At 42.3% G+C, this 17,663-nt stretch overlaps 1 pseudogene; it reads right to left on the reverse strand.

The window, feature by feature from the left end:
* Positions 1-294: 294 nt before the first annotated feature.
* Positions 295-16,429, reverse strand: LOC135556859 (anaphase-promoting complex subunit 4-like; annotated as a pseudogene).
* Between the last annotated feature and the right edge of the window lie 1,234 nt (positions 16,430-17,663).

A 17,663-nucleotide genomic window follows, 5' to 3' on the forward strand; every position in this document is an offset into this window, starting at 1 on the left:
GGGGAAAGGTGTGGTCAAGTCTAGTGCGCCCCAAAATACATTATTTTGACTGTACTCTAGGAATTTGTGTGAGGATCAGATCCATGTTATATTATCTATCTGGAGACCAGTCTTCACTTGCCTTATGTAACGGATGTGAAACGGCTAGCTTAGTTAGCGGTGCGCGCTAAATAGCGTTTCAATCGGTGACGTCACTTGCTCTGAGACCTTGAAGTAGTAGTTCCCCTTGCTCTTACAGACATAGGAAACAACCACATCAAAACAACTACCAGAAGATTGTTTTCTTATCAAAACGTTTATTTCCACTTTGTTAGGAAAAAGGTGCAACTAGGGGGCCATTGGCTTTACAATGGTGGCATAACTAGGATTGATTACCGCCAAAGTATGGGGTAGTCAATTGTTATATTGCCTAGATGAGGTGCTGCTCAGCACTTTGTCCCCCTCCCTGCCCCTTAGTCTCTCCTCCTTCAGCTTCCCCCTGGCTGGCCAGCGTCTCCTCCCAGACCATCCTGATCAGAGCTGGCGTTCTGCAACTCAGGCCGCTCTTCATCCTCCACATCCATCTCAAACACACGGACGTGCCGCAGGTTGGAGCTCAGCTGGGACACAGAGAACAGAAAGGAACTTCGGAACGAGAGATTCTGAATAATCTAAACCAAACTACAACAAGCCTGTTAAAGGCTTAGTAAGGGAATCCCCTTTCCATTGTCTTACCACACAGGCCACTTTCCGGATCCAATTCACAGCCCCAAACTGGGCCTTCATCTTCTTCAAGTCTCTCCACTGATTCTCCAGTACCACCACCCGAGGAAAGATGGCACCACTCTGCTGGTCTAACCTGAGAATACAGTTGGCACAGTCAACAGGGACCCGTGATGACTACAGTGAAGATAACCTGCAATTCACTTAAGGTGATAGTTGGTGTTTAGTTGTATAGTTCCTTCAGAAAGTATTCACGTCCCTTTAACTTTTTCACATTTTGTTACAGCCTGAATTTTAAATAGATTAAATTGAGATTGTATCACTGATCTACACAAAATACCCTATAATGTCAAAGTTGCAAGGACTCATTTGTGTTCAATAATAGTTGTTAACATTACTTTAAAATAACTACCCCATCTCTATACCCCACACATACAATTATCTTTAAGGTTCCTCAATCAAGTAGTGAATTTCAAGCACAGATTTAACTACAAAGACCAGGGAGGTTTTTCAATGCCTCTCAAAGAAGGGCAGCTATTGGTAAAAAAAAAATTGAAAAGCTGAATATCACTTTGAGCATGGTGAAGTTATTAATTAAGCTTTGGATGGTGTATCAATACACCCAGTCACTATAAAGATACAGCCGTCCTTCCTAACTCAGTTGAGAGGAAGGAAACCGCTCAGGGTTTAACTTAAATGAGTGAAAAGGAAGCCTGTACAGAATAAAAATATTCCAAAACATGCATCCTGTATTACTTAAGTAATACTGCAAAAAAAGTAAGTCCTGAATACAAAGCATTATATTTGGAGCAAATCCAACATCACTGAGTACCACAAGCATGGTGGTGGCTGCATCATGTTATGGGTATGCTTGTCATTGGCAAGGACTAGGGAGTTTTTTTTTAAATAAACAAAATAGAGCTGAGCACAGACAAAATCCTATAAAATCTGGTTCAGTGTGCTTTCCAGACAAATTCAGGAGACAAATTCACCTTTCAGCAGGACAATAACCTAAAACACAAGGCCAAATCTTTACTGGAGTTGCTTGCCAAGACAATATTGAATGTTCCCGAGTGGCCAAGTTACAGTTTTGCCTTAAATCATCTTGAAAATCTATGGCAAGACTTGAAAATGGCTGTCTAGCAATGATCAACAATCAACTTGACAGAGCTTGAAGAATTTAAAAAAGAATGGGCAAATATTGTACAATTGAGGTGTGCAAAACTCTTAGACTAACACAAAAAGACTCACAGCTGTAATCGCCTACAAAGTATTGACTCAGGGATGTGAATACTTAGTGTCAAGAAAAAGTATGTGAACCCTTTGGAATTACCTGGACTTCTGCATAAATTGGTCATAAAAATTTGATCTGATCTTCATCTAAGTCACAACAATAGACAAACACAGTCTGCTTAAACTACTAACACAAACAATTATACATGTTCATGTCTTTATTGAACACACTGTGTAAACATTCACAGAGCAGGGTGGAAAAGTATGAACCCTTGGATTTAATAACTGGTTGACCCTCTTTTGGCAGCAATAACCTCAACCAAACGTTTTCTGTAGTTGCGGATCAGACCTGCACAAAACGGTCAGGAGGAATTTTGGACCATTCCTCTTTACAAGACTGTTTCAGTTCAGCAATATTCTTGGAATGTCTGGTGTGAACCACTTTCTTGATATCATGCCACAGCATCTCTAATCGGGTCAGAACTTTGACTGGGCCACTCCAGAAGGCGTATTTTCTTCTGTTGAAGCCATTCTGTGTCGATTTACTTCTGTGTTTTGTCTCGTTGTCCTGTTGCATCACCCAACTTCTGTTGAGCTTCAATTGGCGGACACATAGCCTAACATTCTCCTGCAAAATGTCTTGATAAACATGGGAATTCATTTTTCCGTTGATGATAGACAGCTGTCCAGGCCCTGAGGCAGCAAAGCAGCCCCAAACCATGATGCTCCCGCCACCATACTTTACAGATGGGATGAGGTTTTGATGTTGGTGTGCTGTGCCTTTTTCTCTCCACACATAGTGTTGTGTTCCTTCCAACCAACTCAACTGTAGTTTCATTTGTCCACAGAATATTTTGCCAGTAGCACTGTGGAACATCCAGATGCACTTTTGCGAACTTGAGATGTGCAGCAATGTTTTTCTGGGACAGGAGTGGCTTCTTCAGTGGTGTCCTCCCATGAACACCATTCTTGTTTAGTGCTTTACATATCGTAGACTTGTCAACAGAGATGATAGTATGTTCCAAGGATTTCCGTAAGTCTTTAGCTGACACTTTAGGATTCTTCTTAACCTTATTGAGCATTCTGCGCTGTGCTCTTGCAGTCATCTTTGCACGACGGCCACTCCTAGGGAGAGTAGCAACAGTGGTGAACTTTCTAACTTTTTAGACAAATTGTCTTACCGTGGACTGATGAACATCAAGGCTTTTAGAGATACTTTTGTAACCCTTTCCAGCTTTATGCAAGTAAACAATTCTTAATTTTGGGTCCTTTGATATCTCTTTTGTTTGAGGCATGTTTCACAGCAGGCAATGCTTCTTGTGAATAGCAAACTAAAATTGTGTGAGTGTTTTTTTTATAGGGCAGGGCAACTCTAACCAACATCTCCAATCTCGTCTCATCAATGATTGGACTCCAGGTTAGCTGACTCTTGACTCCAATTAGCTTTTGGTGAAGTCATTAGCCTAGGGGTTCACATACATTTCCAACCTACACTGTGAATGTTTAAATGATGTATTCAATATAGACAAGAAAAATACAATCATTTGTGTGTTATTAGTTTAAGCACACTATGTTTGTCTGTTGTTGTGAGTAAGATGAAGATCCGAAATAATTTTATGACCAATTTATGCAGAAATCCAGATAATTCCAAAGGGTTCACATACTTTTTCTTGCCACTGTATGTAAATTACATTTCTTTATTTCGTTTTTTTAATAATAAAATAATTATGGGTTATTGTGTGTGAGAAACTCAATTTCATCCATTTTGAATTCAGCCTGTAGCACAACAAAATGTGGAATAAGTCAAGTGATATGAATACTTTCTGAAGGCACTAAGTCTTGAGTTTCAGTTTGTAATCAGGTAGAACATAATTCACGGTTTGAGATGAGGTGCAGGTTACAGTTACAAATAGATCACGGATTAGGAATATAGGGCTAGGTTTGCATGTCAGGGAAAAAGGTGTTTCAACCGTACACTAAGACTGAGGTTCCAGTGGAACTCCTCCTCACAGCTGAGAGCTGAGCCGAGAGGACAGGACACGCCCCCTGCTCTCCTCCTCCTCTGATGCTTGCAGCACCACTGACAATGTCTCATCGTCATAGAAATGAGCATCCTGGCAACTGTACACACAGTCAGAACTTAAACACACAGACATGCAACAAAAAAAATCATGGGTCTATAATAGTCAATTAAAAACAACAAATAATCAATTGCAGATCATCATTAGAGCAAGTAATATGCAATGCATGTTCCCATAATTTGCCTGCACAGCTAGATGTTGCATTGTTGAGAGGGTAGGATTCTAGGAAAGAGAGGAAGACAAGTGATGCACTCACCTGACTCCTGAAGCATCATTATCAATACTGTGGCTGAGAACATCACTCAGATCTATCGCCACGAAACCAGTGAGAACAGGTCTGTGACAACAGACATAAAAAGATAAACAATCAGTGAAACAAAAAAAGCACATGCTCAGTCATAGACAAAGACCTAGTAAATTGGGATTGAACCAGATTAAAATAGGGTGCAGTGCTGTAATGTACTTGTATGGATCAGTACCCTTCCGCAGTCTGTAAATCTTCCAGGGTGAAATCTCTGGCATGCAGAACACTACATATTGCATATTGGTCTTCTTATCATTGTATCTGGACACCAATAATCATGATAATAACCTTGGCAATATACATTATCTGCGTAATCATCATGAGGAGAGTGTTTTGGTAAAATAAGAAATGACAAGATGTTTGTGTCTTTCAATGACAGAAGTACAGTTTCTGATCTGAAAAGATCGAAACAATAAAATGTAACAAATAAAACACACCACAAATTAATAAACATAATTATTCACTAAAATTGTTATCTGACACAGTGTAGAGAGGAAAACAAACAGCCTGTTTCACAGATTTTCCAATGACCTCCTACAAACAGAGGCAAATCAGTATCACCATAGCTCATGTCATGTCATAACTCAAATTCATATGCCTTCATTTGGATGTAATTTCTCCAGACTGCTGTCTCGTCATGCAAAACCAATTGAATTAGAATGATAGAATAGTTTCTGCCACATGCAAAACATAAGACGAAGTGTTCCTTGGGTATGTGGAGTTGTATGGCTTGTTAATGCAATCATATTACCACAGAAACAAAGGCTGGGAAGGAGAATATAGAAGAGAACTGAGGGGGATGGACAAGGCAACTAAAATAGTGTGTGAGAAGGAGGGGGAGAGAGAGAGAGAGACTGCAAGATGACAAAACTCCTGTGGTGAGTTAGTCAGATATATAGCTGCCTGGAATTCCTAGCAGAAGCCTCATGAATGCATGACCAAAGTTCTACTGAAGCCTAAGGCAAATAAAAATTTTTTAAAGTAGACTCTTGGAATTCTCATTTGAATTACTTAAAAAAAATATATATACCTTTGTTATTCAAATTAGATACTAAGTCATTTGAACAACTTAGCTTGTTTGAATTACTTAATTGTTCTTTTGTCTAATTAAGCCTAATTTGTTTTGCAGCTTGTCAGACCGTGTAATGCTTGCTGCAGCCATTCATTCACTGATTCCATCCATTGATATGATTATTCATTGACAGTTCTTTGATAGCTTTAAAGCATGGCTGCTTCTGAATACCAGAGCATGTAAATGGGGTGAGTGAGGAGCAGAGCGTAATTCGAGCAGATTAAAAAAATGGTGTCTACCTTCTCTCCCGCTCCAATTTCTCTCTGGTACTGCTCAGACACAAGGTCTGGGCATCCTCTGCCTAGCTATTTTTTTCCTTTCTCAGTATTCTTTTAATTAGGTCTATTCAGTTGTAATAATTTAACCTACTCCACCCACAGTACCCTGTATCTAGTTTATATTGTAGATTGTATAGTTTATATTATATATATTGTACTTGTAGCGAAGTCAGGTGCAGGAGAGCAGAGTTTTGTGAACAGGTGCACACTTTATTTAGGCAAAAGTGCAAAACGCGCAAAACAGTCACAAGAATTACGTTTAAGAATAAACATCTTCGTGACAAAATAACAAGGAAAAAACAAGCCAGTCTGGCGCGTCAATAATACACACGTAACACAAACAATCATACACAAAGACATGATGGGGAACAGAGGAATAAATACATGTACAGTGGGGCAAAAAAGTATTTAGTCAGTCACCAATTGTGCAAGTTCTCCCACTTAAAAAGATGAGAGAGGCCTGTAATTTTCATCATAGGTACACTTCAACTATGACAGACAAAATGAGAAAAGAAAATCCAGAAAATCACATTGTAGGATTTTTAATGAATTTATTTGCAAATTCTGGTGGAAAATAAGTATTTGGTCACCTACAAACAAGCAAGATTTCTGTCTCTCACAGACCTGTAACTTCTTCTTTAAGAGGCTCCTCTGTCCTCCACTCGTTACCTGTATTAATGGCACCTGTTTGAACTTGTTATCAGTATAAAAGACACCTGTCCACAACCTCAAACAATCACACTCCAAACTCCACTATGGCCAAGACCAAAGAGCTGTCAAAGGACACCAGAAACAAAATTGTAGACCTGCACCAGGCTGGGAAGACTGAATCTGCAATAGGTAAGCAGCTTGGTTTGAAGAAATCAACTGTGGGAGCAATTATTAGGAAATGGAAGACATACAAGATCACTGATAATCTCCCTCGATCTGGGGCTCCACGCAAGATCTCACACCGTGGGGTCAAAATGATCAAAAGAACGGTGAGCAAAAATCCCAGGACCACCAGGGACTCAAATCCTGCAGTGCCAGACGCGTCCATGTCCGTGTCCAGGTCCGTCTGAAGTTTGCTAGAGAGCATTTGAATGATCCAGAAGAAGATTGGGAAAATGTCATATGGTCAGATGAAACCAAAATATAATTTTTGGGTAAAAACTCAACTCGTCATGTTTGGAGGACAAAGAATGCTGAGTTGCATCCAAAGAACACCATACCTACTGTGAAGCATGGGGGTGGAAACATCATGCTTTGGGGCTGTTTTTCTGCAAAGGAACCAGGACGACTGATCCGTGTAAAGGAAAGAATGAATGGGGCCATGTATTGTGAGATTTTAAGTGAAAACCTCCTTCCATCAGCAAGGGCATTGAAGATGAAACGTGGCTGGGTCTTTCAGCATGACAATGATCCCAAACACACCGCCCGGGCAACGAAGGAGTGGCTTCGTAAGAAGCATTTCAAGGTCCTGGAGTGGCCTAGCCAGACTCCAGATTTCAACCCCGTAGAAAATCTTTGGAGGGAGTTAAAAGTCCCATGTTCCATGTTGCCCAGCAACAGCCCCAAAACATCACTGCTCTAGAGGAGATCTGCATGGAGGAATGGGACAAAATACCAGCAACAGTGTGTGAAAACCTTGTGAAGACTTACAGAAAACATTTGACCTCTGTCATTGCCAACAAAGGGTATATAACAAAGTATTGAGATAAACATTTGTTATTGATCAAATACTTATTTTCCACCATAATTTGCAAATAAATTAATTAAAAATCCTTTTTAAGTAGGAGAACTTGCACAATTGGTGGCTGACTAAATACTTTTTTTGCCCCACTGTATATTGATTGGGGAATGAAAACCAGGTGTGCAGGGAACAAGACAAAACAAATGGATACATGAAAAATGGAGCGGCGATGGCTAGAAAGCCGGTGACGTCGACCGCTGAATGAACAAGGAAAGGAGCCGACTTCTGTGGAAGACTCCTGGAGCGGACCAGCCACCACCGGCCCGATGAGAGACACATGGAATGAGGGGTTAATATAGTAAATCGGGGGGAAGCTGTAACCTGTAACATACCTTGTTCACCCTCCTCAGGACTTTGAATGGCCCCACAAACCGCGGACCCAGCTTCCGGCAGGGCAGGCGGAGGGGCAGGTTTCGGGTCGAGAGCTAGACCCTGGGCCTCACTGCGGTGACGGTCTGCGCTGGTCTTTTGTCGCAGCGTGACCTGCTGGAGGTGACCATGGGCGGCTTCCCAGGTCTCCTCCGCTCGTCTGAACCAATCGTCCACCGCAGGAGCCTCGGTCTGACTCTAATGGCACGGTGCCAGAACCGGCTTGTACCCCAATACACACTGAAAGGGGGAGAGGTTAGTGGAGGTGTGGCGGAGCGAGTTCTGCGCCATCTCTGCACAGGGCACGAACGCTGCCCACTCCCCCGCCCGGTCCTGGCAATAGGACCGCAGAAACCTGCCCACATCCTGGTACACTCTCTCCACCTGCCCATTACTCTCAGGGTGGAAACCCGAGGTGAGGCTGATCAAGACCCCCAAACGTTCCATGAACGCCCTCCAGACTCTCGAAGTGAACTGGGAACCTCAATCAAACACTATATCCTCAGGCACCCCGTAGTGCAGGAATACGTGTGTAAACAGGGCCTCCGCAGTTTATAGGGCCATAGGGAGACCGGGCAGAGGAAGGAGATGACAGGACTTAGAGACACAATCCACAACGATCAGGATTGTGGTGTTTCCCTGTGAGGGAGGATGATCCATTAGAAAATCCACCGACAGGTGTGACTAAGGCCATTGTGGAACGGGTAAGGGATGTTGCTTGCCTCTGGTCAGGAGTCCAGGAGCCTTACACTGGGCACACACCGAGCAGGCGGAAACATAAACCCTAACGTCTCGAGCCAAGGTGGGCCACCAGTACTTCCCAGACAGACAGTGCACCATCCGACTGATCCCCGGATGACCAGTGGAGGGTGATGTGTGGGCCCATTAGATCAACTGGTCACGGACAGCAGACGGAACGTACTGACACCCGACAGGACACTGGAGTGGAACGGGCTCTGTATGCAACGCCTGCTCAATGTCCGCGTCCAGCTCCCACATGACCGGAGCTACCAGGCAGGAGGCCGGAAGAATGGGAGTCTGATCCATGGGCCGCTCCTCTGTGTCATACAGCCTGGACAGTGCATCTGCCTTCTTATTCTGGGAACCTGGTCTGTAGGACAGGGTAAACACAAAATGGGTAAAGAACATGGCCCACCTTGCCTGAAGTACCAGTCAGTATCTGGTGTGGCCACCAGCTGCATTAAGTACTGCAGTGCATCTCCGCCTCATGGACTGCACCAGATTTGCCAGTTCTTGCTGTGAGATGTTACCCCACTATTCCACCAAGGCACCTGCAAGTTACAGGACATTTCTGGGGGGATGGCCCTAGCCCTCACCCTCTGATCTAACAGGTCACAGACATGCTCAATGGGTTTGAGATCCGGGCTCTTCGCTGGCCATGGCAGAACACTGACATTCCTGTCTTGCAGGAAATCACGCACAGAATGAGAAGTATGGCTGGTGGCATTGTCATGCTGGAGGATCATGTCAGGATGAGCCTGCAAGAAGGGTACCACATGAGGGAGGATGTCTTCCCTGTAACACAGAGTTGAGATTGCCTGCAATGACAACAAGCTCCGATGATGCTGTGACACACCGCCCCAGACCATGACGGACCCTCCACTTCTAAATCGATCCCGCACCAGAGTACAGGCCTCGGTGTAACGCTCATTCCTTCGACGATAATCCGACCATCACCCCGGTGAGACAAAATCACAACTCGTCAGTGAAGAGCACTTTTTGCCAGTCTTGTCTGGTCCAGCAACGGTGGGTTTGTATCCATAGGCGACGTTGTTGCCAGTGATGTCTGGTGAGGACTTGCCTTACAACAGGCCTACAAGCCCTCAGTCCAGCCTCTCTCAGCCTATTGCGGAAAGTCTGAACACTGATGGAGGAATTGTGCGTTCCTGGTGTAACTCGGGCAGTTGTTGTTGCCATCCTGTACCTGTCCCACAGGTGTGATGTTCGGATGTACCGATCCTGTGCAGGTGTTGTTACATGTGGTCTGCCACTGCGAGGACGATCTAAGCTGTCTTAGGCGTCTCACAGTACGGACATTGCAATTTATTGCCCTGGCCACATCTGCAGTCCTCATGCTTCCTTGTAGCATGCCGAAGGCACGTTCACGTAGATAAGCAGGGACCCTGTGCATCTTTCTTTTGGTGTTTTTCAGAGTCCGTAGAAAGGCCTCTATCGTGTCCTAAGTTTTCCTAACTGTGATATTAATTGCCTACCGTCTGTAAGCTGTTAGTGTCTTAACAACCATTCCACAGGTGCATGTGAATTAATTGTTTCTGGCTCATTGAACAAGCAGTGTTTAAACCCTTTACAATGAAGATCTGTTGAAGTTATTAGGATTTTACGTATTATCTTTGAAAGACAGGGTCCTGAAAAAGGGACGTTTCTTTTTTTGCTGAGTTTATATACAAAATAAAACATTAGCAAATCAGCCTGAATATCAGAACACACAACTGCAATGCGTTGACTACTGATTAATTCGCTCATTGTATCATGACTACTGATTAATTTGCTCATTGTATCATGACTACTGATTAATTCGCTCATTGTATCATGACTACTGATTAATTCGCTCATTGTATCAAGTAGCGGTAGGCACGTGGGTAAAATCACTGGAGAAACCAAGTAAAGCCTGTTAAAAATTCATATTACAACCTATTTTCCATGTTTGCTCTAGAACGCATTCGGTCAAACTCCAACATGATATCAAATAAGGCTGTCACAAAAAGACAACAGGCACACAGTGGCGGAATAAATTGAACTACACATACACTTGTTTCATCACAAAACCAGAGAGCGACATCTGTCTGGTGAAGTCCACAAAGCAAATATTGCATGTAAAAAACAGTTATGACCTGCAGCATGGTCAAGCAAGTTAATGTTTGACAGTTTACTAAACAACTACTTACTGCAAGTCAGCACAAAGACAATAGGAGCACCTCCTCCGCTATTCCAGTAGCATTTCAACTTAAACATCATCAAATCAACACTGCTATATATGTTTAGTTTAATACACTGAAAACAAAACTTAAAGATACCAAAAACTATTTAGTCCAATAAATATCATGTGGGTGTCCATGGCACTGGTGTGTGTGTGTGTGTGTGTGTGTGTGTGTGTGTGTGTGTGTGTGTGTGTGTGTGTGTGTGTGTGTGTGTGTGTGTGTGTGTGTGTGTGTGTGTGTGTGTGTGTGTGTGTGTGTGTGTGTGTGTGTGTGTGTATGTATATATGTGCTTGCATCCACGTTTTTTTTTACTCACCCTACTTGTGGACTAGTTGAACACCAAATGCCATTCTCTTTTCTTTCATGTTGGCAAAACGGTCTATGTCTCTATACACTTTTAGTTTTTGCTTTCATAGGCTACCTAGCTAAAATGCTATCTGCCTCGCATGGGCGACAGTGAACCAGCTAAGTTAACTAGCTAGTTAACGTGAGCCTACATCTAGGCTACATATTGAACTTCAATCGTCTCAGGCCAGTGGCACAATATATTAATTTAGATCAGAATCATCATCATAATTATTGGCCTGTAGAGAATTAAATGAAAACCACAAGTCCAAATCTCCATCAATTGTTTTTACATTTGTGAGTCATTTAGCAGATGCTCTTATCCAGAGAAACTTACAGTAGCAATTAGGGTTAAGTGTCTTGCTCAAGGGCATATAAACAGATATGGCTCGGGGATTCGAACCAGCAATCTTTTGGTTACTGGCCCAACACTCTTAAATGCTAGACTACCTGCAACTCCAGCCATGGCTTAAAAAAGGGCCGATTTAGCAAGCTAGCTACTGCAGGACATCAACACAAGCAGATGAGAAACACGTGTTTTTCTGACAATGATGATGTTTTGCTTAGGATGTGATTTCATTGGGGAGAAGTCAAATCCAAACGGGACAGTTTGGACTCTGTCAGGAAAACAATCAAATGCTACGGCGGCAACATGTCATACTCTTTTGTTCCAGACAGCATCAGATACATGGGCTGCACATACTGAGACAGAGGGGTGCTGTTTCCCTCACCCGGTTGATTTCTCTTGTGAGATTCAGCCACTTGCGAATCGATGAAAAATTATGAAAACACAGAAATGAAAGACACATCATTTTTAATTGGCCTGACATTTTCTGGTATTCCCTTAGCATCAATGAATACATACCACTGATTGCATCCAAAACTGTTCTTTAGAGATTGCAAGTTGAAGTTAGGGCTTCATCTACGTTCATGCCACCTGGGCCTATTGACCCAGCTGTGGATAGGTACACTACAGATGCCTCTCTCCCCTATGTCAGGAATAATTTTACCCGCTCTGAGGAACAAGCCCTTACATCTTCAGAATGACACCTCCAAAGTCATCCGCCCAGAGGACAAGGGAGACGATGTTACTGTACAAGACTACACTGTCTATAACACTGAAGTACTCAGGCAGCTGAATGATCAGACATTCTATAAGAGACTCACTACAAACCCCACAAAATAGCTTTTGGCTGTAATCGTACAGGCTGTCGCTAAAGGCATGCGCAGTGGTAACAACACCAAAAGAGAACAGTTTATTGCTGCTCCATGCTGGTTATATGCAGTCCCTACAATACTGGTGAATTATCTAAATCCCCAAAGGGACAGGACCAATCTTCTATGCGATATCAGAGCAGGTTTGGATGAAGGCATGAAGATCTCTACTCGGCTTCAAATGCCCTGATTGTTAAATGCGCAACACATGTATTGTGACACTTTTGTTTACCAAAGACCCACAATTAGATATTAGTTCAACTCCTTCCCGCTAATAATAACGACTCCATACAACATTATCGTCCAAAGAGGTGACTCCTGGTTTCTTGAAGTGTTTGAAATAGCCCAATTGGTCTGCAGCAAGTTGATCCCTGCTATGCAAGGATTTATTTTGCAACCCATCTACCAAATCCATCCATTATGCACGGTTCTCCCTCTCAAGCGTTCCTTCTCAAAATGCTTTCAAATCAATATTCTTTGCTTTATCATCAAATGAATGGGTTGTTGTCGTCAGTGCTATTGGAAATCGGATAGCTTCCTTATGTTTCAGTAAACCATTAGCCAACAGTTCAAAGATTAAACATAGTGACTAAATGTACTTTCTTCCTGTTATTGTGAACTGTAGGCTATAACAAGTTAAACCTTTAGATTGAAGGCATATCACAAACCTCTTTTTATAGGCGATCCAATATTACTTTATGCAAGTAAGCTTTTACATGTGTATTTTTCTGTCTTTATAATAATATTATTGAATTTGTAGAACGAATTTCACACGCTCAATGCACATGTGAAGCTTGTTGATGCTTGCTTTATGTGCGCAAATCATCTGACCGCTGCAGTTTGAAATGATTTATTCCCTTTTATTTATGGAAAGAAGCAGATACTTGTTTTTATTATTTACAATTAATTAATTAATGACATTTTAGATTTGTTTTTACAGTATGGTGTTTCTATTCCAAGGAAAACAAAATACATTTTTCAGTAGCCTATGTATTGCCTACCCAAAACATCCGTTAATACATTTGAAGTCCTTCAAAATATAAACTACATGTCCTAATGTTAGAAAGTAGAATATAAACTAGATATAGGCTACTGTGGGTGGGGTAGGTTAAATAATTACAACCATATCACATCATTCTTACAAAGCTACAAAATTACCAACTGTGGTGGCTTATTTCTGCATTACCAAATGAGGAGAAACAAACTTCACACAGCAGTCAGAGTTATACTTAAACTACATTTTTAATAATGAGAGCTTTGCAATAGCATTTTGACTTTCAATAATGCGCCATTTCTAATGAACCATTGAAAGTGACAACAGAAAAGTACAAAGATCTTTTATAGCCAAGATACACCCCTCTCAACCTACATGACGAACCACAGATCTTAGGAACAGTTCACAAAGGGACTTTATAATTGAGAAAGGAGTATCCCTTAGCCAGATAACATTCACTATAAATTATCGTTCAGTTTGGTCCCTAAGACGAGGTTCTAATCTTGTTCCTGGTACATAACCATTACCTCATCAAATGGCATAACTCAATTGTCAACTCTAGATACTCCCATTTCAAGTAAAACCCCTTCTTGACCCCTCTCCTGGACAAGCTCACTGAGAGGAGTGAGCATCTAGGTCATATACTATCCCAGGATAAGTGCAACATAAGGGATGACATACAATGGTTCCAGACACTGCCATACACCTCCCCCAATTCCAAAGGAGGGATTGACTGGCGCACAGACATTGTGGAGACAGGTAATTGGTTCCCCATTAATCACGCCATTCCTTCACATGGTTTAAGAATAGGTAAAGACACATTCACATATGAAGACAATGTTCCATTCTGTCCTGTTCCCTTTCTGCATAGCACCAGAGACATGTGAAAGACAAGCCTGACCTCTCCCCTCTCTGGGCCCCAAGTGACTGAGCCCCAGCTGAGGGAAAGAATGCAACTGCCAACACTAGAGTAATTAGAAATACATTCTCATAAAAAGTATATCACATAAGAATATTATGCAGATAAGACATCTTAATTACTTATGTTACCCAACTAATTCTGATTCATCCGCCACACAACATACTCAAACATTATTATTCAGCTCACCTTGACAGTCAGCTGATTCGTGAGGAGAGCCTGTAGTTCTGGGCTGATTAAAAATAGAGAATTTAGTTAGTCTGCACTTTAAAAAACGTAGACATCTGCTATATCAGTCTTTTCAATGTCAGATGAGATTTGATGTCCTGCAGTGGCACCTACAGGACACTTTGAATCACTACATCTCAAATGTTTAACATATTTTTGCATTAGTGCTCACGGCTCAACTACATGATCTATTACTTATTATAAACCAGGTGGTGTGAGCCCTGAATGCTGATTGGCTGAAAGCCATGGTATATCAGACTGTATACCACGGATATTACAAAAAATAGTTTGTTTAATGTTCTAATTACATTGGTAAACAGTTTGATAATAGCATTAAGGCACGTCGGGGGGGGGGGTTGTGGTATATGGCCAATATACCACGGCTAAGGGCTGTATCCAGGCACTCTGCATTTTGTTGTGCATAAGAACAGCCCTTAGCCATGGTATATTGGCTATATAAGGCCCGAGTGGATGTGATATTACTTAGGTAGAAAGCACGTTCTGTGGAGGACAGGGTAGCGTACAAGTCATTGGACACTTTTCTCATCTTGATCGTCCCATAGTAGAAGCTACAGAAACTCATCCTGGACTTGTGTGCTGGTGTTCTTCTCCTAAAAACATGAATTGGTTTGGATCATGCCTTTTAGGGGTGCTGTCATTATTGGAAAATGGGCTGAGGCAAACAGTTACTTGAACGAACTTAGTGAGCCAAAGGTCAATCTGCATGAGGAATATCCTCCCAAACCTCACACATACGGGTGAGAGAGGGAGACGCAGGTACTGAAGGAAAGATATAGAGAGAGACAGAATAAGTTGGATCGAGAGAGAAAGACCAATGGCCAGACTAGTCTGATGAATGCCCTCATATCTCTATGGAAATATGAACTATGAGGAGACATCTTGCCATATTAGTTACATAAGGAGGGCATTGACCTGCAGCAGAGTGGAGATGTGGGTGAACTTGTGTGCCATCCTGGTGACCTCAGGGAGACAGTGGGACAGCAGCCTTATGTCAAGCTGGAGGACACAACAAGCGTACATGGTGAAAGAGCTCAAATAAGATAATATATACTGAACAAAAATATAAATGCAACAATTTCAAAGACTTCACTGAGTTACAGTTCATATAAGGAAATCAGTAAATGTACATAAATTCATTAGACCTTGATCTATGGATTTCACACGACTGAGCAGGGGCGCAGCCATGGGTGGGCTTTGGAAGGCATAGGCCCACCCACTGGGGAGCCAGGCCGAGCCAATCAGAATACGTGTTTCCCCACAAAAGGGCTTTATTACAGACAGAAATACTCATCAGTTCCATCAGCTGTCCGGGTGGCTGGTCTCAGACGATCCCGCACATGAAGGAGCCGGATGTGGAGATCCTGGGCTGGCGTGGTTACACGTGGTCTGCGGATGTGAGGCCGGTTGGACGTACTGCCAACTTCTCTACTTATGGTAGAGAAATTAACATTCAATTATCTCCCAACAGCTCTGGTGGACATTCCTGCAGTCAGCATACCAATTGCATGCTCCATCAAAACTTGAGACATCTGTGGCAAAACTGCACATTTTAGAGTGGACATTTATTGTCCCCAGCACAAGGTGCACCTGTGTATTGACCATGCTGTTTAATCAGCTTCTTGATATGCCACACATGTCAAGTGGATGGATTATCTTTGCAAAGGAGAAATGCTCACTAACAGGGATGTAAACACATTTCTGCCCTGCTTTTTATGCATATGGAACATTTCTGGGATCTTTTATTTCAGCTAATGAAACATGGGACCAACACTTTATATACTGCATTTATTTTTTTGTTCAGTGTAGAAGATGACAGTCATGATGGGTCAGAAATATATTAAATTTCACTTAAATGTAGGCATAACTGATTACCTGGATGGAGCAGATCTCTGGGTCGTTGTCAGCTGACCTGATTTCTGTGATGATTAACAGGGACTTCAGGTCACCGGACAGACACAGGATATGACATATCCCATGAGATTGTGTGTTCACTGAATCTCCCATAATAAAGCATGTGAAACTTGCATCACTCACTTCCCTTCCCCCATAAGGTTTAGGATCTCGTTTGACTCCTCACTACAAGACGGAGGGTTGGTTATGAGAAAACGTATCCTAGTGCAGACAGGTTGTCTAAAATATCATTTAAATGAATCGCAGTCGCTGAAGATACATACACATATCTGTAGCTAAGAATGTAGTACTGTAGCTAAGAATAAACAAAACGTGTCTTCAGTAGGGGGCAGATGCAGCAAAACAAGCTAAATGCTGTAAAGTATGTGTTAACACAGGAACCAAGAGTTCTCCAAAATATATTTTACTTGAATAAATGACAAATGATTGATTCGTCAGTGACATTATAAAGACACGTTTACCTCTTGGGAAGAGTTGGCAACTTGGGAAGAAAAAGGTTGGACTCGTCTTCAGAGGTGTAGAATGAGTAGAGGACACTGAAAGACACAATGTTTATATTTCACTACACAGTTCAGACACACTCAAAAGTATCTAGTGTAACTCTCCTCCCCCCTGTAGACCTGCTCTCCTCCAGCACCTCCATCCAGGGCATAGGGTTCTCCACTAGGAACAGGTGACGAATCTCTGCATCACACAGCCCCACCAGTTTAAGTGTCCCCGAGGCTAAAGGCCAGGACTGAACACAAAACAGAGGACACACATTAGATAAGCACTGAACAAATGCAGAGGCTGACACACTGTGCTGTAGTAAATGTGTTGAGTGTGTGAAGGTTTATTGTTGTAACAGTGGAAATGTAACATAATTTATATGCTTCCAATGTGATAAGTAACTTGCGACATTCAGGTCTATCTCTTATCATCAGGTCTCCAAGCTAACACAGTGATCTCCTTTCCCGTATTCTCATTGGGTGGCAAACACAGATGACTCCCATAATAAACTGATGTGATCTGGTATTGATCTGGGTATGAAAGAAAGTGTGGGTGTGTTTATCTCTTTACCTAGCCAGCAGTGTTTACGAGGGCAATGAGATTCCTCTTTGGAAACCATGCCATACACAGAACTGGGTTTGGGAGCTGCTTCTCCCCCACTTGACGAAAGGCAGGCATTATTGTGTACTGAAAATAGAATAAAGCAGCATTAACAAGATCATGCCAGGGGGCACAGTTTTGCTGCACTTGTTTATTAAATAAATAGCTAGCTAATTGTGTCAATGACAGTGTCTGAGGGAGTTTGGAAAT

The sequence above is a fragment of the Oncorhynchus masou genome, chromosome 15 (assembly GCF_036934945.1).
Source record: "Oncorhynchus masou masou isolate Uvic2021 chromosome 15, UVic_Omas_1.1, whole genome shotgun sequence".
Classification (NCBI taxonomy): Eukaryota; Metazoa; Chordata; class Actinopteri; order Salmoniformes; family Salmonidae; genus Oncorhynchus; species Oncorhynchus masou.